General features: G+C 35.1%; 1 pseudogene; it reads right to left on the reverse strand.

The window, feature by feature from the left end:
* Window positions 1-13: 13 nt before the first annotated feature.
* On the reverse strand, window positions 14-6,581 carry LOC111374900 (annotated as a pseudogene).
* Window positions 6,582-7,747: the final 1,166 nt, after the last annotated feature.

The raw sequence follows: 7,747 nt of genomic DNA on the forward strand, positions 1-7,747 counted from the left end.
AACTTAATCCGTAATTGCTAACTCATACAAAACGGTAATCAATAGATTTTATTCAATTCGCTCACCCAATCTCGATCGGATCAGACATCTGGTCGTCTTGGGTGTGCGAAACGCCTAATTCACACACAAGACTCTGAGCCTCCTCCTCTTTTGACAGCTTCAAATCAATTATGAATTCAAACTAACATATTAACATTTGAGCTAGTTAACGATCATGCAATCAGATATTAAATCACGCACAATATAAATTACAAATGCATAATACTCACCTGAGGGTCGTCAAGGATAGCCGATAACTGTTTCCCAGTAGGACATCCCTCCGATCAAGATGCTCTCCAATGGTGCATCCGAGAGCAACGTGTCTCCCCTCACCTCGTAAAGCGGGCACCCAATATGGGGACAGTCTCATACGCCCAGATCTGCAACACATACAATTATTTTATATAAATTCAATATGAAAATAATTTGAACATTCATTATGTTAACCATTTACCTTCACCACCAGGGGTAATCCATAGGTGCCATACTTACGCCTGGCTCCCTTCGACTTCGAGTGCAATCTAGTGAAGACGTGTACGGTGTCATCAAAACATCTCCGACCCCGTGGATAGTCATTGAAACGATCGATGTCATCATCTATCTCCATATGGAAAAGGTCGATCACAATCTTCTTATGGTGACACTGCATCACGCTCTCAAGGATATAGACCGAACCTAACTTCAATCTGTCTAACATCTTATCACACCTCCTAATTGCGTCCAACAACTATGTAAGAAGCACAATTCCCTGTCCCTCGAAGTAAGCATCATGAAGCCTATTTCTTCTCTGAGTCCCATCATCAGCTGCTTCATCGCCCGTAATCTTTAATCCCATGATCAAAGCAAACTCGAACATCGAAAAACTGGCGACTTTACCCCCGATTGCCAAGTGGAGGGCATCGCCGTCGACTGGACTCAGCAATCGACATAGAAGTGCATCAATAATCTGACCTGAGTACTGCAGATCTCTCAATGGGTACAAGGGCCACAAGAAGGACTGGCGCAACATATCAGCATGTTGATCATCGAGCAGCTCTAACACAGCAGTGAAACTGTCAAAGCTACTATTCCACGTAGCTTTGCCTGGCATGTGTCTCAACTCTGCGTCAAGATAATAATCCATCCTGTAAAAATTCAAAATGTTATAACATTGTACAAGTAATAATAGAATAAAGCATAATAACTAAAAATTTAGTGAACGAAATTGTAACTACAATACGCAAGACGTGGATTCATAATAATTAAAATCATCAATAATGTAAATTTTTTTATCCTATTATCAATAATGTCAATTTTTCCCAATTATTAATATTTTTTTAATCAATTCAAGTTCAAAAAATATTTAAATACAATGAACGAAAATAATATTATTTATCAGAAGCTAATAATAAAAATTAAATTACAAATTAAATTTTCAACAATTATTTCAAATTACAATTAAAAAATTAATTAAATTTGATCAACGAAAAGAATATCATCCAAAACTATTAATAAAATTAAAAGTAAATAATTTATTTAAATTTGACGACTAAATAAATTATTATTTATCAAAAATTGATAATAAAAATAAATTTTAAATTTCAAACTAATTACCAACAATTATTTCAAATTACAATTACAAACATTAATTAAATTTGATGAACGAAAAGAATATTATCCAAAACTATTAATAAAATTAAAAATTAAAAGTAAATAATTTATTTAAATTCGACGACTAAATAAATTATTATTTATCAAAAACTAATAATAAAAATAAATATAAAATTTAAGTTCACAATTAAAATAATTATTTCAATTCGATGAACGAAAAAGTTATTATTTATCAAAAATGAGGAAATAAAAATAAATATTAAAACAAAAATTAAATGTAAAAATATTATTTAAATTTAGTCGTAACAATTTTATTTAAATTCGACGACTAAACAATTTATTATTTATTAAAAACTAATAATAAAAATTATTTAAAATTAAATTATTAAATTATATGTAAAAAAAAATTGGGCTGAAAAAAAAAAGAGTGTGCCAACAGTCGGCCCACTAATTTGGGTCAACTACTGTAAAACCCGACTATTAACCCAAAATAGCCAGCTGCTCCAGCAGCTGGCGTCCTAACGCCTTTATCGCCGGAAAATTACCATTTCCGACGAGAAAAACTTCCAAATTTAAAAAACCAACCATTAAAACACTATATAAACCTTTTTTACATATATAAACAACAATATATTGAAAAAATCTCCCACAAAAGAATCATTCACACCTTTTACCAAAATCTAAACATTAATCCAACCAAATATTCAATATAATTACAGTTACCCTAATAAGTAGTTCGTCGACGATGGACTAGCAAGTTCTCCGACCGACTGGAAATCGACTTTTCTTTTTTCAGTTTTGTGGGAAGCCGAGGGGTATTTTGGGATTTTAAGCTTTAAATTCAATTTTTTTTTTTAATTAAAAATGTGGTCAAAGGTCACTTTGGAAATAGGGATGGGTTATCCGGTCATTTCCAACAATTTCCTCCTAAAATAGTCATTTGCCAAGTTTCCGGAATTCCAAATTGATTGGTGAGATATCAAATCATGGAAATCATAATTTAAAAGCTTTAATTTCGCATTCCCTTAACTTCATATCATGATTCCCAATTATTAAACCAACATAGGAGCTGAAAAATTATGATTCTCAAGAATCCAATTACCACCAAAAGTGATGGACTCCAATGTCAAATTTAATTCCACTCAAAAATAAAGTGAAGGGCAAGTGACCGAACGGAGTAATGGATATCAGTATACTGAAGAATAAATAAAATGAGATCTATACTTGACAAAAACTGAGAATGAACGACTGAACTTATGAAAATTGAATGTGCCTTCTGCCAGTTTGCACATTCGAGGAAATGTTCTAAGGCCTTTAATCTATCGCCATTGTAATTGAAATATATAGCCTGCATTTGAATAAAGAGAAGAGGCAATATGAGATCTTCGCAGAAAGACCGTTATTTGTTTAATGAAATCAAAGAAAGCAAACTACCAGTATCAATATTGATTTCAAGTTACAAAATGTCAAGGAGGCCCAAATATCAAGACATCCTTAAATATACCCGTTAAGAAGTCTTGTACAACAACAATCTCAAAGGTAAGGCAACATATGCGAACATCTTTTTTAGTAACAATCACAGAAAGATCTACCCAAAAAAATGAAAATTAAAACTAAAGCAGGACGAATTCGTGCAGTAAATTAAACTAATTTCAAGCATTATCAACTCACCAAAGCTTCATGCAACCATGCTGAAGGAATGCCCAGTTTTTCGATGAACTGTTGTTGTAAGACATCCGTACTCCACACTTCACAATATTGGAAGAGAATTTCCCTACTAACAGTAGCTTGTAGATAAGGATAATTTTCACGATGGGGCATATGAAGCACCACATAGATGGCCCATTTCCCCAGACAGAGCAACTGGGAAACAAATCCCATGTCAAGAACATGAAGATCATTAGATCTGAAAGTACCAATGGCCTCTAAAACTACACGCTGATGCCAAATCATGTGGTAGTCAAGTGGATCATTTTTTGACGCGAGTGCACTAAACATGGTCTTTAGAGCACCAAAATCATTTTCTTGTCTGGCATGAAGAAGCATTAGATAATAAGCAAGATCGAAACGTTCCACTGTCTCCCAATTGTGCGCGTCCTCTTCTATTGGGTCTTCATCAATGTAAACAGGAACTGGATTCGGCACCCGTCCATCATTAACAAGCTTCTGATATGTGATGAAAACATCGGTCAATGAAGTGTCCAGTGGAAGCTGATACCACATCAACAATCCTAAGAACCTTTTCCAGTCAATTTTCACACCATGCAAGGCTCCATGAATGTTACCAGAAAGTAACTCAAGAAGCCTCACCCTTTCCTCCTCAATAAAACTGAAGTCCATTCCATTTTTGCTCCAAAGATCCAGCTGATGAGCAACGTCAGCGCAATTGGCTGTCGAACCACCAGCCTGGCTCAAAAGACAAGCCAGTCTTACATCGCCTGTAGAAGCAGCAAGTTCTACAGCATCATCCATCTGTCGTCCAGTAAAAAGCAAGAATATGTGCTCCAAATCGCTAAATTCGTTCAATGAACTTACTTCCTCTTGCACGCGGTGGTATATACCCTCTTGCAGCCAACAACTAAAGTCTGCTCGCCTCATCAGTGGAAGTGCTTCCAATTCAATCTCAGGAGCAGTTTCCATACCATCAGGCATCATATCCTCCTCATTGTCAGATTTCACAAACTTCGATTTCCCACTAATATTCCGAGAGGAAAAGAGAAATTTAATTAATTCCCATACCTCCACTTGGTGCATCAACAAAACACGTGAAGCATAGGATAAACCAGGCAGCTCCAGTTGCCTCTCAACAATGCCGATGTTACTCCGACAAATCTCTGACAGCATCATGCGATTGCTGAAAAGTTTTTGAAGCTTTAATTTGAAAGATCCCTGTTCAACTTCTTTTGTTTCATGACTTAATTCTTTGTGAAGATTGAGAGGAGAATCAAAACAAAAATCACTGAGTTCCTCTCTGACTTTGTTATTCTCGTCCCTTATAACTTTATCAATCACAACCTTTTCAAGATTGATCATTGAAGATAACACATTTTGGTAGCCAGTACTCCCAACAGGCATGCCACAATGAACAAGGACGCCATTAGGGCCCCACCCTGCTCAAAATGATCTACCCATGAACAAAGCTGCATCAACTATATTATGTGAATGGCTTCCACTTACTGGCGTTTCATGCTCAAGGTCGAGCTTAAAACCTTCTGATTTTGATGCCTTTAGGTGCAACCCCTAAATTTGTTGGACCATCAAAATGGATCCAGGAGAGCTAGAGTTATAACTTCCAGGGTTATACTCAATCAAAGCTAATGGAGTCTTGCGAATCATGGGAGGACTTGTCTTGCGAAATAATCTCTGAGAAGATTGATGTGATGGAGATCTTGAAGATTCTTTAGCAAAAAGAGGTCACTCACATGAATGCATATCATTGACATTCTGTATGTCCTCTTCCTCTGTAGGAAACATCAGCATCCTCATTTCTCTCATCTTGACAGGATCAAACCCAAGATGAGCAGGTAGAGAATGTGAAAGCAAAGTCGGGTCCACTGGAGCAGTTCCATTATCAATATCTGAAACCTCACCATCAATCATCTCGGCAAGATCTTGAGCATCAGGAGACGCACTGTTCATTATAATATCTTCTTCATCATCTTTGCTCAGGCCAAATCTGCTAAAATGTTGTACGAAGAATTTCCACTTGCCTTTTATTGGGTCAAACGAGATCAATTGTGCTCCCTGACTTTCTATCTTGCACTTCAACTTTCTTAAGCAATCCTCATTACAAAGATTGAAAGATTTTGCTTGCAATAGTATTTTTACTTCAGCTAGCTTGTTAAGTGCCTGACCAACCACTGGCTTTGAACTTTCATCTTCATATACAATAACTCACATTTATTGAACTTTATGATTTGGTCTAAATTCAACCATCTAACATCTGTTTCCCCAATAAATTTTACACATCCAAAACCAACCCTGCCAACACTAAAGTCTTGAACTCTGCTGCAAAAGCCTGGACTCATGAATTCCCAAGTAGCCAGTTCACTCAAACAAGGCTCCGTGTAATAATCAGAAGATCGCAATGTTGGTAAAGAATCTTCAATGTCACGTAAAACCCTACATGACAGAGCATTATCTTCACTGTCCAGAGAAATTCTTCTTCTCTTATATTGTGATTGAAGAACGAGAACAGGGTCAAATATCCCTACATCAACTTCCATTGTTGGGTCCAATCAATCCAGACTATGAATTTGTAGTCAACTAAAATATGCCGCAGAACCCTGATAACAGTATATACAACTCATATTAGATAAAAAGCCATAATTTAAATGAAAAATATCTAGATCCACTAAATAAGTGACAATTTATCGTTAAAACCCACCCCCTCCCTTAAAATTTCGGGTGAAGAAGAGGCATAAAACATGAGGACTTGAACAATTCATTCCTCATAAAAATAAATAAATAAAAAGACAAACAGACTATTGTTCAATAATTCACACCGCTTTAATTTCGAAACCCTTTTTCTCTGAGTTGAACAGTTGCTGCTCTTAATAAGCTACAATAATATTTGAAAGTCACTCTGATCCCAATATTCCAAATCAATTTGAAGCAGAACGACACATCTACATTGCAGGCATCCATTGGACATCATACCAAACTAAAACCATGCTCCTTTAGATGAAACACTAGAATTACCAAATCAAGGAGCTATATATTCGCAGCACTGCATTTATAATTGAAAATATATATCAGACTCAATTTGCGCATTCGTATAGGCCTTAGTACCATGTACTAAAACGACAAAGCCCAAATTGACAGAAAATTTTATTAAATCAGAAGTATAGAAATGGAATAGACCCGTTTAAGCACAATTTGGGTTGTCGGGCTCCGATTTTTCGTTTTCACTGCAAGAGAAAGAATATCGCTCGGCCGGGCAGACAACGGCGGAAGGGGTATAGAAGTTGCATAGAAGTAATAATTACCGTTAAAGCAATTTTCAATTTTGACCTCCAAGCTTTGAGTCAGTTGACATTCTGCCCAAATTTTTCCATCGTAGCCATGAGCCTAATAGTAAGTTAAATTAGAAAGAATTGACGAGTTATTTTATCTAATTTAATTTATCAACTTATTTAAATGTAGCTGTGATTTATCATCTGAAATCATATTACGATGCTTACGAAAAGATATCTAATTCCATGACGAATGTGAATTTATCGAATCACAACTCATTGATTGCAATTTTAGCCCTTTGTCGAATAACATAATTCAATTATGAAAATTTATTCTCTTGTTTATTTATAGAGAATTGCTCGTTGTATTAAATCATCATCTACTTTTTATTTAACCAAAACCTTGAAATGGAATATAAAAGTAGGGTAATTAACAAAAAAATGTCCCTATCGTTTACATTCATTGCTAAATAGTTCTTATTGTTTTAAATTTTACATTCGCACCTTCATTTCAAATATTTCTTGCAAAATTGATCATTTCTGTCAATTCCGCCATGAAATAAATGCATGGAATTTACTCACATTATCTGAGAAGGTAAGTTAGTCAAGTCACTTCAATTTTTTTTTATTTTTTTTATTTTTTTATTATTATTATTATTATTATTTTTTTTTTGAGAAAAGATTCTTGTATTACTAGACTAGATTGTAGAGAGGTTTATCTTGACCATTCATAAATACAAAAGTTCAATTGGAACATGACTAATCCCAAGAGTGAATAAACAATGCCAAACCTCACTTCTCCAAAATCTTCCAAAAGGATGAAGCCACCCCTTGAATCCATTCCACTACAATCTTTCCACTGCCATTCCGATATCGACAAGATCAATGTTGACAATGTAAATTTTATTTTCAATTCCTAAAATGGGTCATGGTTTTTTATAAATCAATTTTACTCTAAGCAGCTGACTTGTGTTGAATTATTAACCAATTTGTCGAGGCCTGTATTGAAAAGGACAATGGCATTGTTAATCTCTTCATTGCATCTACCTTCATTGACACCTTCATTGCCATCGTGTCGGGTTTGAGTGATGAATACCATTTTTCCAAACAAAAATGAACTTCTTAGCAAAACTTTATTAAAGAAGCTAAAAGACCGTGAGACC

Source organism: Olea europaea, unplaced genomic scaffold, assembly GCF_002742605.1.
Source record: "Olea europaea var. sylvestris unplaced genomic scaffold, O_europaea_v1 scaffold1307, whole genome shotgun sequence".
NCBI classification, from domain to species: Eukaryota; Viridiplantae; Streptophyta; class Magnoliopsida; order Lamiales; family Oleaceae; genus Olea; species Olea europaea.